The sequence below is a fragment of the Perissodus microlepis genome, chromosome 3 (assembly GCF_051167445.1).
Source record: "Perissodus microlepis isolate ML-2025 ecotype Zambia chromosome 3, ASM5116744v1, whole genome shotgun sequence".
Lineage (NCBI taxonomy): Eukaryota > Metazoa > Chordata > Actinopteri > Cichliformes > Cichlidae > Perissodus > Perissodus microlepis.
Window position 1 is genome coordinate 52352943 of NC_140463.1, and position 19349 is coordinate 52372291.

Below are 19349 nucleotides of genomic sequence, written 5' to 3' on the forward strand. Positions count from 1 at the left end.
AAATATTGTAGGACATAAACCGGTCCATGGCGCAATGAAGGTTGGGAACCGCTGCACTAGAAAGTCTAGATTGTTTTCAGAGCCGTTGCCCAAGCAAGGGGGACGGTGCATCCGACCTCGGCTTTAATTGGTCCAGCCCACAGTCGATCATGACCAATTGGCCAATCCACCACCTTTCATTGTTTATACCATCCGTTTATACCATTCATGGTCCATTGTTATAGAAAAGTGGATCAAGGAGATTTTGCCAATCCCTCTTATCCTGCTCAGTGAACACTTTCACTCAAGATCATGTGACTTCTTGTAAAAGCTTTTATATTAAACTGCAAAAGGCATTCACTAGAAAGTCTAGATTGCTTTCAGAGCCTTGTATTAGTCCTAAAAGTCACTAAATGATGTCATTGCCTAATTTGCATAAATGGTCATGCCTATGTAAATGTAACGGATGCTGTAAGAGAGAGAATTCATGGAAGAAACATAGAGTGAGTAAAAAAACACCCTAAAAGCATTTAGAATATATTTACAGCTACAAATTACATTTATTTCAGCAACTATTGTTTTTTTAATGTAACAATTCCAACCCTCTTCTTTTATACGGGCTTGGAACTGGCAAAAGTGACTCGAAATAGGTACTCTGGCAGAGTTACTTTTGTGTGTGTGTCTTTTAAGTAGTATTAAACCTTGTGATCCACAAAAAGTAACAGTAAAAGAACATTTTTAACCATAACGATGTTAACAAACTACATTAACAATCAAAATGGATATAGCAAGCCTCACAAGACAGCTTCAGTTGAAATCGGAGGTACAAGATGGATATAAAGCTCTGCAAGGATGTCCGACTTCTACATTGGAATGATGTATTTTAGTGCATTGATCTATTTTAGACAAAGAACAATGTACATCTACTGCTTCTCCCGACCTGTGTAATAGTCAGTGCAGGATCTGTGGGTTTACTCATGCTCGTTTTATTTGCAGTTTGGACGCGTTGGGGTGAACATATCCTGTTCTGACAGCAGCTGGGGGCGACTGCTGCATGAGGACTATCCGCCGCCTATGAGTGCTTTTGCATGGGTGAGGTGTCCATGGCAGCACCAGCTCTTTGTAAGCGAGGCCAGGCAAGATGCCCAACAGGTTTATTGTTTTAAGTGGAGAAAATATGGCAATGCTATATTGGTCCACTTGATTGATCTATAGTATTATTGCAGGGCTCTAGACTAACTTTTTGCTACGGTTGCACTGGTGCGCCTAACTTTTTTTCTTAGGCACACCAGCACAAAAGTTAGGCGCACCCAAATTTTTCAGCCACATTGCTTAACACCGCAGTTTTATAAGTGCACTTTTTTGTGGGGAAAATTGCTGTCCATAAAGACAATATTGATTTGTAAATGATTAACTAACAATCTTGTGCTTGTGCACTGGCACTCTTTGGTAATATTGTGGGTAATGTTAAACTTAATCATCACATCGGCCTCCTCTGACGACCTGTTTGCTGTTGCCTGCCGCTGAAAGGCAGTGGGGAGAGGGGACACTTGGGCAGTGCATTTATCGCAGCATATAATGTGTTTTCTGGATACACTGTGCTTTTTCAGCGTTTAAAGATTGATGGCTCCATGTCAGAGCACTGGCTATGAATTTCAGATGGATCAGGCCTTAACTTAACAAAAAAGTTAATAATCGTTCTTTTCATCTTTTCTCATTACCCACAACTACATCCACTTCTGTTGGGCCTAGGCTACTCACTAAGGTTGGGTATCATCACTGATTTCTATAATCCATTCGATTCCGATTCACAAGGTCCCGATTCGATTCAATTAAATTTTGCCTCAGACAGTCAGAAATATTATAATACTGATCATTTATCAGTACTGATACTTGTGAGACTTTATCAGAGATGTGAACATCACAGCAGATGCCTTTGTGTCAAAGTAACTGAGAATAAAACACAGAAAAACATGAAGGAGATTTTCCTGGCCTGGCTTTTTATAGTAGATAACCTTAAAAATATTCTGCAATTTTGCATAATTTTAAAAAGTTTAAATTTCTTCAGTATTGAACAACAGAAATTAGGCTTTCCTGTCCGAGGACATTTAAGTAAAAAAACAAAAACAAAAAAAACAGCGGCTGACAGCGCAGTAAACAATGGTAGACTGGTGGGTAATAAGCAAATGAATAATACAGAAAACAGAGATTTGAGATGGGAAACGGTTCTTGAAGTACACAGAGAGAGAGAGAGAGAGAGAGAGAGAGAGCTGTGCATGAAGTTTGATCTTTATCGTGGTGGAAGCAAAAATGCATCTGGATCCTTTTTTTCCCAAGCTTCTTAGACTACGATGACCTGGATGACTGAGAACCTTCACAGACAAAAATGCAAAGTAAGAGGGAATTCATGACAACTGTTAAAGTGAATTGTTAAATGTTGTCATTTTTATGCTTACCATCTCTACATTGTTTTAACTCTGTGATGAAAGGAATTCCTTTGTCCCCCTCACCAGGGGACAAAGGAATTATGACCCTTTTGGTCAGCAAGAGGTCACACACACACACATTCTCACATAACACACACACACACACATTCTTACCTGTATACACACACGTATACATACAGTGCCTTGTCTTTGTAACCATTTGGGGGTTTTACGTGGGCGGTGCTTTTGCTGTGATGTGTTGTTATATTTGTATTGTTGATTGTCATTTATGCTTAGAAATATCTACTCATATATGCTTAGAGTTGTATAATCAATGTCATGTTGGTAGAGGTTTGGTGCTTATAGTCTGCAAAGACTTTGTGTGCATTCCAGAGTGGCATTCACACCCACATCCTGGGAGCATGGGAGAGGGCATACCTTCTCTTATTGTTTTGTGGTAGGATAAACGTATCTATGTCTGTTTTAGGCTAAGTGCCTTTTGTTTAGATGAACTGCTGGACTTCCAGACCAGCAGGTTTAGGGAAGTCATTTATGGGGTCACACTCTGACCACACACACACACACACACACACACACACACACAACGCACAGGCAAGGTACTCTTTGTGTGTATGTATACGTCGTATGTTAATGAACATACGACATATACATATTCATGTGACCTCAATAAAAGATCAGTGATACGAGGGAGCGGACGAGAGCAACTGGGGTCAAGCGAAGGGACGACATTTGTCCAGTTCTCTCCCGTGCACGAGAAACATAAAGAACTTTGCCTACTCGTGTCTTGCTTTTGCTGTGTAATTAAATTGTCTTCAACGTTCCAGCGAATAGGTCTAAGCTACAAACCTATCATGTGTATTGTGTGAACTGTTTTCCCAATAAAAGGCAGCAAGCGGAGGCCAGATTTGGGGTCATTTTGTGGCAGATACCAACAAAGCCTCCCTTGCAAGTATATCGATCGATCGCTGACTGTCTTGTTTTCTTCATGATGAATAAGTCTCTAAACCAGCGGGGCTTGTGGAAACACAGACCCAACATTTATTTGGTCCTTCGGAGCCGGAGCCTAACACATCGCATCCACCGAGGAGAGGGAGATGACGCCACCGCAGTCTGCAAACAGCCAGCGTCTGGGACGCCTCACGAAAGCCCTGGTGCTTAACTTTGTCACCAGGCCGGAGAGTTTGCATCTGAACTCCCCTCGGGATGGATGGCGATTGACTGGATCCAGAGATTCTTCCCATGAACGGAACCAACACGAACAGTGAGTACAGAAGGCCTTAGAGAGCGGCTACGTGTCCATGCGTTAAAGCAGGTACGTGAGTGCGCAAGCTGTACATGTAGACGCAAGCTACCTGGCTTCTCCGCCAGTGTTTTTGTTTTTTTTTAATCTTTTTGATTTATTTAAGGAGGTAGAGTGGTTTCCTCGCCAATGTTTTAAGGAGGGTGTTAAGGTTCAAATATTGAGGAAGGAGAGTACAAACAATCATGGTCCAGAAGAGCTTGGTCAAACAATTGATTTTAATGAAATACACGCGTGGGGGGACCAGCTCCGTTCACAGACAGCGCTGATCTCCGACTAATCAAAGCACAAGCAGATATTTTATACCATCAGGGTTTGAATTTAATGACGCCCCCTCATGGTTCATCAGATACAATATATGCATAGGTTCCCAGACCACAATGACTTTTAACACAGTTTTAAAAGGAACATTGTCTCTATCTTCATGGCAGATGTTTCCTGTCACCCTTTTTGACTACCGCTTCTCCAAAACCGCAGACAATGTTTTGCAGTGAGCTAGCACTTCTGTACGCCCACAGTTACAAGCAAACATGATTAACCTCTCACCTATAAATGAACCCACTAACTGTATGTGTGTCTCGTCCTTAAATGCTCTCTCATCTCACCCGTTGCACTTCTGACCTTTCACCAGAACAGAGGCTCATCCTTACATGTAATCCTCAGAATAACCTGCACTTAGACTCTGCTTTCGGTTTCACTTCTGCAAAGGCACACTCTGCAAACCTGCAATTTCCTGTCAGCCTGCAACTTAGTCTTTCTGAAAGACACACACTGTTTAAACATCTGAATGCAATATCAATGCTGTAGATTATATTATTAATGCAATGGTAATGATGATGATTCTTAACAATAGCAGCAAATTAATTTCCCTGCTCTCTACAGGATACATGCTTATGACCCTAGAATGAACTCGCCTACCTGGATTGACTCAATAGGAGTGCCCAGGGGAGTTCCAAATGAATATAAACTAGTGGACCAAATAGCTTCAGGATTTGAAAGTATGTTCATGTGGATAACTCCAAATAAGAATGTTGATCGCATAAACTATGCCCATTATAATGTGCTGAGACTCTCTAACCTGACCAGAGATGCCATGGAGGGGTTCGCAGAACAGTTGGGTCCGACCTCGCTGATGGGAGTGCAAAATCGAATGGCCCTAGACATGTTGTTGGCGGAGAAAGGGGGCGTGTGTGCCATGTTTGGAGCAGTGTGTTGTACCTTGATCCCCAACAACACTGTTCCAGATGGCTCAGTAACCCGAGCTCTGGAGGGGCTGAAAACTCTGTCTAAAACCATGCATTAACATTCGGGAATTGACAATCCGCTGGACAGCTGGATGACCTCAGTGTTTGGGAAATGGAAGGGGTTGGTTATGTCTGCAATGTTTTCTACTGCCGCTTTTTAGGGATACTGGTAACCTGCGGTTGTTGTCTTATTCCTTGCGCCAGAGGACTGCTGGAAAAGGTAATAATGAGGGCAGTGGACCCCAGAACAGTGGTTCCGGTGGCCATGATGCCATTGATGGACATAGAAGCGGCCGAATGGGCCGAGGAGTGACACAACACGAAGTGTGGTGACCTTTCTTTTTGAAAGGTCAAGAGAGGGAATGTGGGAATAAAGAAAATACTTCACTGTTACAATATAGCCTTCATCATTAACATTGCATTAAAATGTTTATTAAAGCTACTGGCATTAGACTAAAACTTTTATTAAAGGTGCAGCTATAATCATTGTATAAACACATTGAATATTGTGCTCATGAAAGAGTTGATGCCCAGTCTATTCAAGGTCTTAAGCTTCGTTTGGCGCGATGTCCTGAAGATCTATTGTGTAAGTGACTTGGAACAGCAGAAGGTTAAACCGCATACACGCTTACAAACACAAATGATTTAAACATAGGCCAGGCCGAGGGCCTGGAATTCATTTAGCTTCTAACTGCATTTAAGCTTGCCTAGTAACAAGTGACAGAAGAAGAGTGAAGAAATTGTAAGTCCCCAGGAATCATCTGGAGATAGGGTTGGGCAATTGAAAGGTGTCATTTTGTTTAGCATAATCTCTTTTGTTATATTTTAGCCTTTTAACATGCAAGTAAACTTAATGGGATTATTTAGGAATTATGTTGTGTTTCTTAGGAAACACGAAAAGGGGGAGAACTGTCATGTAATTAATATATTCTTAGTGCTTATTTTCTTATTATATTGTTTTATGTACTTTAATAATGAAGGTTTGTAAAGCAAGGCCACTTTTGACTCACAAACTAAGTGCTCAGCCAGACTGAAAAACAGGAAGTTAGTGTAGAAATATACAAGCATATTAATAAATACAGGAAGCCAGACAGAAGAGAGGAACTTGTACCATATAAGGAGTTGTTGAAACTGTGTAACATGTAAAGTACCAAAATCAATCAATCTTTATTCATAAAGCACTTTTCATACAAAAAAAAAGTAGCACAAAGTGCTTTACATGGTTAAAAGCAGCCCACTCCCAGAACCCCAGCAGCCATGGTCGATCACAGCCCCGGTGCAGAGAGCGCCCTCCGAAGAAACACTGGAGATATGACACAACAGGATATGTACAGGGTAAATTGATAAAATAAATAAGAACGGGATACAATATAAATATAAATATAAATAGAGTAAGAAGCTTAAAAAATTAATAAGAATAAAATCAATAAATATTAGGTAAAGCCTAAATTAATAATAGAATAACCGGATAGAACAAATAAGCATAAAATAAATAAACGTTAAGTAAAAGCTAAATTAAAAAAGTGGGTCTTGAGCCTATATGAGAAACATTTTTAGATTCTAATGTTAGAGATCCTGCAACTGCCGTTGGGCTGTGCAGGGGTCTCTCTTCCGGAAGATGATTGAATAAAGAATTATAAATGTTTTGACCACTATGAGTCGGGTTTTCTGTGTTCTATCATGGGGATCAAAGAATCAGGTTTTAATACCAGTCCACTGCTGCCACCTGTGGCCAAGTGCCATAGCCTACTACTAGATGAACTTGTGATACACATCTGCAGTAGAGGCTGAGTGGCTGCTCTTACACCTGGAGCATCCAAATCGACCCACAGACACGTTGAAAGATGCAATGCCATCAATGTGGATTGTCAAGACTGAGAGACCTCTTCCCTGTGACCCTCCCAAAACCCTCAAACCCACCTCGACATACAAACTCTGTGTGGCTTCACGTGTTCTGTTGATGTTTACATGACCGGAAGGAAAAAACTACAAGTCCCAGCATCCTCTGTGTTTAGGGAGCAGTAGTGAAAGTGAAAGTATTGAGCCTCCGTTCAGAGCAGCAGGAGGAGGAAGGTGCAGCTGAGGCAGGTGAGTGTTAACATGCATATGTTTCTTCTTATGACATAAAATAATTCCACGCTGTTCGTGTCTGTGGGTGAAATGTGAGGCCGGTCGGCTCCTCTGAGCGCTGGTTTCCTGTAAGTAGAGAGGAAGTGAGTTTAGCTGAGCCTCCGTTTAGTGTGAGAGAGCAGGAGGAGAGTGAGAGCTGTGCTGAGGCAGGGTGAGTGTTAACACCGCTCTGACATTACTGTGTCTCTGTGGCGGGAACAACAGGCTCCGTCAGTGGAGGCAAAAATAATCAGACTTTGGTTTTTCAAAGGAAACAACTTTATGTCGGAAGTTCCCGCACGCTCATTGGATAACAATGTGTCAATCTCGAGCTATTAGCCAATGAGCGTGCGGATTCACAGAAAGACCCGCCTTTATCACGGGACTTTTTAAAAACTACAATGGCGACAGAAACTCCGTGAGTGGAGTTCAGGGTGACGTTATGAAACTGTGACGTTTGAGCCACTTCCTGTTCTCAGTCCCAGCGTCCTGATCACCGAGGTTTCTGTTGCTCTGATATCTGATATTGATTATATTGGTAAACAGGCTGTAGCATAAACATCAGGTCTGTTCTGAAAACTGGCTTTATTTTTTCAAAGTAAGGGAATATCTGTGGTCTGATACCGCGGGCTCATGGGCTAAGGACTTGGATTGACAAGTCAAGCGCAGATGATTGTGTTGTTTCTTATAAAGGCTTGTGTGTGTGTGCCTTCCTGTGTGTGTCCTTGTGTCAGTGGAACTGAATCAGTGTGTTAGAGAAAGTGCTCCTCTGCTGTGCCGTCATCGTGTGGATGCTTCTTTTAAAGCTGGAACTCATGTCTTTATGATCTGCTTCATTTCATTGAACCTTTATTTCTAACCATGAAGTCCCTTTGAGGTTAAAGCCTCCTGGTTAGGTTTAGGCTGTTATTGTGCTTCAGGCTGAAATATGAGGAGTAAGGAGTGGGGCTGGTTAGCCCTCATGACCCTCACCATAACACATACGTCACAGGACAGTGTTTACCACAGAAACTCCATGAAATGATCAATGAGAACTTTAGAAACCCGTCAGTGTGATGCTTCCAGTACAACAGCACCTCTGAGTGTGTGTGTTTGCCTCTCAGACTAACTCCACCCTGACATCAAGAAGATGGAGGAAGAGGATGGAGCAGGATCTGCAGCATCCAGCTGTGTGTCTGTGAGGAGTGACTGGTCCAAAGGAACACCTCTGAACTTCAGTAATGAACCTGCAGCAACAATGTAAGAGAGCTGCTGACTCATTTATTCAGTGTAAATAATGATTTTTGATGCAATGGGAGAAGAAAAATGACAAAAACAGTTTTAAAAATAAGGATTAAAATATTAAAAACTATATTTTTGAGTTTCCTGATGTAGTACAAAAATATATGAACGTAACTGTATATAGGACAGATATTTTACGGTTCTTTTAGGCAGCACCAAAAAACAAAAAGACTATTTTTAAGCTGTCTGAGGTAGTGAGTCAACATGTCACACTGGGTCAAAGGTCAGGGAGTAAAAGTGTTTTTAAAAGAGGTTTAAAAGCAGCGAGTGAAGGAGCCTGTCGAGGTAAATCGTTCCATAACTGATCAAATTCAGTTGGTGGACCTCTGTGTGAAATCAAGCATCTGGTTCACAGAGAGGATAACCCTCAAATGGGCTGCACAACATTATATAGTCAGACAAAAACAGAGATTATCGTAGCCATCGCTCTCTCGCATGGACGTGGCAGTCTTGCTGTCTGCTGCGAATCCTCCCCGTACCTCCGTGACCTCGTCTGGTATCTGCTCCCTCCTCTGTAAGAGACAGTGAAGGGAAACACGTCTCTGCCTAGTCTTGAAAATCTAATCTTATCATCCATTGTTCTTCTAGGGCCTCTTCTTCTTGTGGCCTCAGCTAACTGCTAATATTTAAATGGCTAACATTAACATGTGTGCCAGCCAGGTTAACATTTATGATGAACTATGATTAATTAACTGATGTTGAAACTGGAGCTTTACTGACCTCTGAAATTCCTCCTAAAGTGTTATTCAGTGTTGTGACAGTCAGCTGCTTCAGCTGCTGCTGGGATGGGCTGTGGCAAAGAGAACAGAGAAAATCAAAATCAGAGTTTTTCTCTGAATTAAAAGCAAGGAAACAACAATATATTCTACATGATGAAACTGATGGTTTATGGTGTTTGGGTCTGTTTTTCTGTATTTATGCAGATAAAGTGTAAACTCAGATGAATTATACCATCAAATGTTAAAGGAAAATATCAGGATGAGTGTCTGTGAGCTGAGAAGGACGTGAAGCGAGCAGTTTATCCCAGAGCTGAAGCTGCTCTGTGTGCAGAGATGAGCTCAGATTCCTGCTGTGATTGATCAACAGTCACAGAAATGTAGACTTGTAGTTATTACTCCAGTATGGTCACAGCAGATACTGATAAACATGTATTATGAGGATGGATGATCAAGTTTCTCACTCTCTGCTTTAAATCTCAGTTTTTTTCTTCTTCACAGTTTATCTGTTAATTTATTAATGAATAACACTGAAAGAGTTTCTGTTATATTTCCCCTTGAACATCACCTTATTAGGGCGGCATTAGGAAATAGCCCCCCTCCAAAGAATGAATAAATGAATGATGATAATAATAAAAGGATTAAAAAGCAGAGCTCAGAGTGGTAGAATGGTCAAACATGGATCCACGGGTGGTTCAACTGCATTTGGTGACGTGTGTAACCCAGTGTTAAAAACAGGATTAAAAGCATAAATATTCATACTCTCACAATGGGAATAAATATTGATAAAAACAAAGTTAATTATAATAAATACTGATAAAAAGCATGTAAACATAAGTTTAATTAATGTGTACATATGTATATGTAATATATAAATGGTGTGGGGACAGGACTAAGGCTATGTCCACACGTACCCGGGTATTTTTGAAAACGCAGATTTTTCTATGCGTTTGCACCTTTCGTCCACACGTAAACGGCGTTTTTGGCCACTGAAAACGGAGATTTTTAACAACTCCGGCCAGGGTGGATATTTTCTAAAACTCCGTTTTTGCATTTACGTGTGGACGAGAAAAACGGAGAAAACGCAGCGTCAAAGATGTGCGCCCTTTTTGACGTCACAGTGTGCGCCACATTATTGTTTCGGTGAAATGAATTTCTACAATACTGTTACTGTTAATTGTACTCTCTGCAGTGTTTAAATGCTTACATATACACACACAGTTACTGTCCCTCCACACATACGACTCGGTTCTGCTTCTATGCCCCAGCTTTGTTTACTTTTTCCCACCGAGGCTTCTAGACTTCTGATTGGCCAACATTTCTACACGGTTAGGAATATAGCGCCACCTGCTGCTTTGGCATGTTCCTAGCAGCGTTTTCCTTCATTTCTGCCTTTACGTGTGGACGGGATTATTTTTTAAAACTAAAACGGAAAATCTCCGTTTTCAAAAATACCCATGTACGTGTGGATGTAGCCTTAGTCCTGTAGTGTGTTTGTCAGATCCACTGAGCGACCAATCATTGGCCGGTCTGACCCTCCCCCAGTCTGTGCGCTGCTCAGACACCTGTGTGTGCCTTCTTGTGCCAGTCAGATACGCCAGAGACACAGACGGTGAAAGATCAGTTTACCCGTGCGGCGAAGAAGCTAGCTGGATAGTGAAAGTCCTTTTTTCCGCGAGAATAATAAGAGTGATACTGTATTCCAGAGGCCGTGAGCCAGCGTGAGCACTGTGAAGCCCCATGTAGCATTTGTTGCTTCACATGGTAAGTCCCAGGCAGCGCATGTGCACTAGCATAGCATGCTACTTGCCGTTAGCTCCGATGCTAACTTCCGTTAGCCATTTTGAAATGAAAGTGCCTTTTCCGAGGCTAAAGCAATTAGCACTGAGTCTGCTGCACTTTATACGAGATGTTCTTTAAAGGTTCATGTCACATTACTGTGGTATTGATGTATAATGTATGGTTTTGTGCGAAGTTGTTATGTTAGCACATGTTCACTTTTCTCATGGTGCTAATTATAGTTCTGCACACTAAGTATTAGCAACGTGAAATTGAGTGCCTTCACCTGCACTTTACTTAGCTGAAACTTGATAAGTCTCAAGCCAATGTGTATTTTTAATGCACTGCTGAGCTATTTTGTATTATTTTAAATGTGTGTTTCCTATGCACTTTTTCCCTTTGAAATTAGAATAATTTGTTGTACAACATAGAATATTTTGAAATAAATTTAGAAGCACTACAAGCAGCTAGTAGTAATAATAAGTTACAGGCATGATAGTTTAAATGTTGAACTACTGTGTTCTGGCCTGGTCCCCAGGTCAGGTTTTTTCCCTTTGCTTATTTGGATTGGATTGGTTTTGAGGACCTGAGAAGAATCGAGGATCCCTTTTCCAGTACTGGATGGCGAGCCCAGCCCAAAGAGCCGGATGAACTGGTAGATTGTAACCCAACTGGTTGCAAACACACTGAGTGACTACTGAACATTGAAAGACTGAAATTGACTTTAAAAAAGACACAAAAGACAATATATCCTTGGGTCGACCATTTGTGGGGTTTATTTTATTTTATTTTGTTTTCAAGAAGTGCGCTCTACTTTTGTTAAATGTGCGCAACTTTAATAATTGCTAATAAATGCAATTGTGTTTTCTACACCTACTGTGTACAAGTCCTCTGTTGTCATACACCCTTGGCTCCTACGAATCTAGAACCTGTCTGATCTGGTCCATATTTCCCTTCTGTCCTCGTACTGTGGTTAAAGGTAACTATACTGCCGTACTACAGGCAAAGAAGGCAAGAAGTAGCACTAACAGGTCTTACATGCCCATTACTAGTATTGCACCACCAGTGTTACATAAGTAAAAAAGTGGCGAGCCAGCCAGGAGCCTAGAGTGCTGTGTGACAACATTGGAATCCTGTTTGACCTTTGATCAGACGCTCACATACTGTGAAAATGGATTTTGTCGAGAAGTATGCCGTTAAAGTACCAAATGCCATTATTGTTAGCGGTGTTACAGATAGAGATAAAGACAAAGAGTTATTTGAGTTTCTGGAGCAACATGGTACTATTCGTAGAGTACTCGCTGTCGATGATGACTCTTCTGCATTCCACAAAAGTCAGATTGTAGAGTTCGAGTCCGGTGCAGCCGTGGAAATATTAGCACCTAACCTGCCTTACCTCTTACAGTCCACTGACAATCCAGATGTCAGTTACCGCATTCGAGCCTTAACTGACGTCTATACTAAGACCGTAGGGGGCAGTGTTACTGAGGCTTACATTAGCAACCTGAAGGGTTTAGCCAAGTTAAGTGGGAAGGATTTCGAAGAAGTGTTGCGGGAGGCCCTGTCCACAATAGGGAAGACCATCGAAGCTGCTGAGACAGCTGAGATAAACCCCGAAAATGATGCTGCTGATCAGACGTGCCCTGTGGTAGGATCCACACAACTTGGAGCCACACCTTCAGTCTTAACTGAACTGCCTCACCCTCCTGAACCCATTCAGGGCACATTCCAATGCCCCATGAGACCAAACTTGACACCTCAAATATTGAGCCCAACTGACCTCAACCCACCAGAGGTTCAGAAAGTAGTAGTCGAGCATGTTGTCAAGAGTGTTGAAAAGACATCACATGCTCACTCTACATTAAGACTCAGAGCTTTCTCTGGCAAGATGCCCAGACCTTACAGCGAAGCTGACTATGAAACATGGCGTTCTCATGTTGACTTGTTGATGGAAGATGCTTCTTTGTCCGAGTTGGAAAAAACTCGTAAGATTCTTGAAAGTCTCCTTGCTCCCGCTTCTGATGTCATCCGCCCTCTTGGGCCAGAAGCCACCCCTGCAGACTATCTTAAACTTCTGGATTCAGCTTTTGGCACCGTCGAAGATGGTGAGGAACTGTTTGTACGCTTCATGAACACCCTCCAAGATCACGGTGAAAAGCCCTCTGCTTATCTGCTTCGTTTGCAGGTGGCAGTCAATCACACCGTGCGCAGAGGTGGGCTTCAACCACATGAAGTAAATAAGCAGCTTCTTAAACAGTTTTACAGAGGCTGCTGGGATGATAACTTGCTAACGGAGTTGCAATTGGAGCTAAAGCATAAGGAGCCACCCACTTATGCAGAGCTATTGCTTCTCCTGCGTACTGCAGGAAACCGACAAGAAGTTAAAAGCACGCGAATGAAGAAACACTTTAGCACCACGAAACCAAAAGCAGTGTCTCATGAACAGACGGTCACTGAAACAAATGCAGATGGTCTAGAACAGCTGAAAAAACAAGTTGCCGATCTAAAAAGCCAATTAGCTGCCGTTGTGAAGCCAAAGAAACAAGCAACACTGAAGACAGTTCGAACAAGGAAACCTGAAAATAAAAAACCTGACCATGCCAAACCTGAAGACTCACCTCCACCCAGCCACCCCAGTACTAGGCCCAAGCCCTGGTATTGCTTCCGCTGTGGGGAAGATGGACATATAGTAGCCACTTGTGAGTCAGAGCCCAATCCTGCCCTTGTAGTTGCAAAACGAAAGGAATTAAGAGTGAGAAGGCAGATATGGGACAGGCAGAATGACCAGCTTTCTTTAAACTACATTCTGCCTCCGTTGCGGGACAAATGGAGGCTGATGCTTTGTTAACCCGTCCCACCCAGGTTAAACCAAAAGCTTCACCTAAAAAGCGTGCCAGCCTAAAGATACACACAAGAACAGATTCCTTCGACTTCCCTAAAGGTCTAATTGGTACAAAGAGTACTGCACAAGTGAAAGTTAATGGTCACACAGTGAGTTGTTTGCTAGATACTGGTTCCCAGGTGACTACAGTCCCCAAGTCCTACTATCGTCAGCATTTGTCCTCTCATGAGATTAAGCCATTGTTTGAACTTTTAGAAGTTGAGGGTGCCAACGGTCAGTCTGTGCCTTACTTAGGCTACATTGAGCTGCATGTCACTTTCCCAAAAGACTTCCTTGGCATTGAAGCTGAAGTGCCGACACTTGCCTTAGTTGTCCCCGATGTGCGCACAGCTTCTCAGTCCTTAGTGCTAATTGGGACAAACACATTAGATGTACTTTATGAGCTGTACTCTGACACATGCCATGAACTGCAGCTGAACCTGCCATATGGCTATAGGGCAGTTCTAAAAGTTCTTGAGTCACGACACAAACAGTCCAAAGACAGTAGTCTTGGTTTAGTGACGATGCACAACAAAGAGCCACAGTTGATTCCAGCAGGCCAAACTGTTGTTTTAGATGGTGCTGTAGCTGTGTCAGCCGGTAACGGTGAAAAGTCTGTCTTGTTAGAGTATCCACGAATGTCAGCCTTACCTGGTGACATCCTTGTGAAACCTTGTCTCATAGACCTACCTGAACGAGCACCTTACCTTGTTCCAGTTATACTTACCAATGAATCCGAACATGATGTGACAATCCCTCTAAATTGTGTCATCGGAGAAGTCAGTGCATATCAAAGAGTTCTATCTCACGAACACTCAGTGAGAACTCCAAGATTCCAAACTGAGCAGAAGTCAAATGTAACATATAACTTTGACTCTTCCCCTATTAGCGCTGAATGGAAGAAGCGCATAACCGAAAAGCTAAGCCAAATGCCCGAAGTGTTTGCACAGAATGATCTTGACTTTGGAAAGACGGATCAAGTGAAACACACAATCAGATTGTCAGATGAAACACCGTTCAAGCATAGAGCGCGTCCCATACATCCGAACGACCTGGAAGCAGTCCGTAAGCACCTCAAAGAACTGCAAGAAGCTGGCGTGATCAGGGAATCTACCTCCCCTTTCTCTTCACCCATTGTAGTCGTGCGGAAGAAAAATGGTGAAGTCCGCCTCTGTATCGACTACAGAAAGCTTAACGCGCAGACTATAAAAGATGCTTACGCTCTCCCCAATTTGGAGGAAACGTTTTCCACCTTGATCGGGTCGCAATGGTTCTCTGTCCTGGATTTAAAATCTGGGTACTACCAAATTGAGATGGAGGAGCTGGACAAACCAAAGACGGCGTTCGTGTGTCCCATCGGCTTTTGGGAATTTAATAGAATGCCCCAAGGCATTACAAACGCCCCCAGCACATTCCAGCGGCTCATGGAGAAATGTATGGGCGACATGAACCTGCGTGAGGTGATCGTGTTTCTTGATGCCATCATTGTATTCTCCAAGACACTTGAAGAACATGAGGCTCGCTTAATGAAAGTTCTTGATTGCCTGAAAGAATATGGGCTCAAACTCTCACCCGAAAAATGCAAATTTTTCCAAAGTTCTGTCAGATATCTTGGGCATATTGTGTCCAGCAAGGGAGTGGAGACTGACCCTGAAAAGGTGGAAGCCTTAAGTACCTGGCCTGTGCCCCGTGATCTTAAACAGCTCCGCTCATTTTTAGGCTTTTCAGGGTACTACAGGCGGTTCATTAAGAACTATTCGAGTATCGTTAAGCCCCTCACTGACTTAACATCAGGCTACCCTCCTTTGCGCAAAAGCACAAAGCCTAAAGCTAAGTCTGTCCAGTACCATGACCCCAAGACACCTTTCGGCGAGCGATGGACTCCCTCTTGTGATCTTGCTTTCAAAACCATCATTGAAAAGCTCAGTACTGCGCCTGTATTGGGTTTTGCTGACCCTAAACTGCCATATACGCTCCATATGGACGCCAGCACTACAGGGCTTGGCGCCGCGCTCTATCAAGAGCAGAATGGCCAGACCAGGGTGATAGCTTATGTAAGCCATGGGTTGTCTAGGAGTGAATCTCGTTATCCCGCCCATAAGTTAGAGTTCTTAGCCTTGAAGTGGGCAGTGACGGAAAAGTTTGCAGATTACTTATATGGAAATCAGTTTACTGTCGTAACAGACAATAACCCTCTGACGTACATATTAACTACTGCTAAGATGGATGCCATGAGTTACAGATGGCTAGCTGCCCTGTCAACGTTTAGCTTTAAGCTCCAGTACCGAGCAGGCAAGCTTAACTCAGATGCAGATGGCCTTTCTAGACGGCCACATGGCGAGTTGCTTAACGACGCAGTGTCCCAAAAAGAGCTCGACCGCATACAGCAGTTCACACAGACTCACCTGCCTCTACCTGACAGCAGTTTAAGTCCTGAAGTAGTGTCTGCTATTTGTGAGAAACACCTTGTATGCAGCTCTCAAAATGACACCATCCCTTTGGTTCACTCGCTAGCCATTTCTGTAGCTGCCATTCCAGGTGACTTTGTCAATGAAAATGACTGTGGTGGTGTTCCTGTTATGCCCCATATGTCCCCTGAACAGATCACAAATGAACAAAGAACAGACCCTTGTCTGAGGGAAGTTAATGCACAAATTGAAACGGGAGAAAAGGTCCCACCAACTGTGCGAGCTGAACTTCCTGATATCAACCTTCTACTCCGAGAGCTCAATCGATTGAAGATGCACAATAACATCCTGTACCGAACTCGCCAAGATGGAGGAGATGTTACTTACCAGCTTGTCTTACCTGAACAGCTCCGTGATTCAGTCTTCCAAAGCCTCCACTGTGACATGGGCCACTTAGGCACTGAACGTACCTTAGATCTTGCCCGAACAAGGTTCTATTGGCCTCGCATGGCAACATATATAGAACATAAGATCAAAACATGCAACCGCTGTGTAAGACGTAAAACTCCTCCAGAAAAAGCAGCTCCACTAGTGAATATCAAATCTACCAGACCCCTTGAATTAGTCTGCATGTACTTCCTGTCCATTGAGCCTGTAAAGGATGTGCTTGTATTAACCGATCATTTCACGAAATATTCATTAGCCATCCCTACCAGCAATCAGAAAGCCCAGACCGTTGCAAAAGCTCTTTGGGACAACTTCATAGTCCACTACGGGATACCCGAACGATTGCATAGTGATCAAGGTCCCGACTTCGAGTCCCACATTATCCAAGAGCTTTGCAAGATCATGGGCATTCGCAAAATCCGGACAACACCCTATCACCCCAGAGGAAACCCGGTAGAACATTTCAATAGAACGTTGCTAAGTATGCTAGGTACTCTTGAGGAAAAGGACAAAACTCAGTGGCACAACTATGTCAAACCACTCGTTCATGCGTACAATTGTACGAAAAATGATACAACTGGTTTTGCCCCATATGAGTTAATGTTTGGCCGTCAGCCAAGATTGCCAGTCGATCTAGCTTTTGGGCTGCCCTTTAACAACAAAAGTTTCAAGTCGCATTCTCAGTACATAACAAAACTAAAGGCAACTCTACAAGAGACCTACAAACTAGCAACAGACCATGCTAACAAAATAGCAGAAAGAAACAAAACAAGATTTGATATGCGAGTGAAACCCTCAAAACTAGATCCAGGTGACAGAGTTTTGGTGCGTGCAGTCCGTCTCAGAGGCAAGCACAAGCTAGCCGACAAGTGGGAGACTGATATTCACGTTGTGGTGAACCAAGCAGGTGACTTGCCCGTCTACAGTATAAAACCCCTAACAAAAGAGGGCCCAGTCCGCACAGTCCACCGCGATCTCTTGCTCCCTTGTGGTTTTCTTGCCCCTGTTGAGGAGAAACCTGTCCAACCAACTCATGTACGCAAACCAAAAACAAGGCAATCACCTAAACAACATGAGGAATGTGATCATTCAGAACTGGAAGATGAGGATGTCTGTTGGTTCAGAGAGGAACCTCTTCAAGAGCCCATAAAGGTCACTCGAGTCTATGAGATTCCCCAGCCAAAGACACACCTTAATGATCACGATCATGCTGAAACTCATTTGCTTGGAGGAGACAATTTACATGAACATGACAACTTGCCTGGAGGAGACAACTTACATGAACATGACAACTTGCTTGGAGGTGACAAGTGGAAATCCACTTGGATGTGGAAGCCTAGAGGAGAATGAAACCATGGTGGAACACTCAAACACTGACAATGAAAGCGAGAGTGACGCTAACTTACCCGATGGATCTACCTGTGATGGGCCAGTGGAAGAAGACAACTCAAATGATAATCAAGCAAACTCAAGTCAGTCAAATACTGAGAGTGAAGCCACAGCGACTGTAAGGCGCTCAGAGAGAACAAGAACCCAACCAGAACGACTGCAATATAGTCAGTTGGGAAATCCTCTCGTTTCCATTGCCCAGTCCCTGTTTCGAGGTCTAAGCCTGACTTTTACCAGTGCCTTGACAGAACAAGATTCTGTGGTCATCCCCCTGAATGCTGGTTCCCCTGTCATTACCATTTAGCTATCCCATGCAAAGGGACTTGCATGATTGTAAGGGGGGATAGTGTAACCCAGTGTTAAAAACAGGATTAAAAGACTAGAGGACTGGGAGTTGAGAACTGAGGACAGAGCATCACAGCTTCTCTCTGAGAGGTTACAGCCACTCAGTCTGGAAGAAAACAAACAAACACATTCATTAAATCAGTCAAATGAAACATTTTTTAATGCCAGCATGCAATACAATTATTGGTTAACTAAATAGCTTCATTAAAACACAACTCTTCTTCTATATCAGCACTTACTCCTTGTAAGCTCCACCTGCTCCACCTTCTGAGTCAGAAGACATGAAAACAAACTGTAAATCTAGTAGAAACATGATTGGAAATCTTCTCAGATCCATTTGTACATTTAGAGCCTGATACTGAAATATAGCAGCACGGACATTCACAGCAGCAAAGGGTTCTTGCTGATCTGAGCTGGCTTGGCCCTGGCTTATTGAAGATTAAAGAAAGCGGAATCAGCTGTTCAAAACCCCACAAGGCTGCCCGCTGTGACTGAAACAATGGGACGGGTCGTGACTTCTCAAAATGGGCTCATTGAACGCAGCACGGATAAGATCTTGAAGAAGCTCATGGCGGTCGTGAGTTCTCAGACTTTGCTCTTTGAGCGCAAAACTGATAACCTCTCGGAGAAGCTCGTGGCTCTCCAACGGGAGATTGAGAGACGAGTGACGGACTGTTAGATCAGCTGTGAAATTGACATGCAGTTGTTCGCACCAAAGAAAACCACCATCATTTCATGCGGCTAACATACCGGCGCCAGCTGTGGTCTCAAGGCTGGAGCTGAACATAACAAATCTCACCCTGATAACAGACGGTGTTTAGACTGTTCCTTCCCATCCTAAGCATGCTTATCCCCTCCCGGTGCAGACGGTGGGTCGAGGGGACCAGCGCAAATGCTGCAGGCCGCTGTCTACACCGGCTGTCTCTCACCTTTTACCCATCCCTGTTGCTTGTCATGTGTTTCTATGGCGCATTAAGAGTTTTCATGTGTTCTGTGCTAAGATCATTTTTTTTCTGTTCTCAAA

At 43.1% G+C, this 19349-nt stretch overlaps 1 protein-coding gene across 1 annotated transcript in view; it reads right to left on the reverse strand.

Moving 5' to 3' along the window:
* The window catches only part of LOC146391929 (protein NLRC3-like), a 152152-nt gene that overhangs the window by 107326 nt on the left and 25477 nt on the right, over positions 1-19349 (reverse strand). The window lies entirely within an intron of this gene.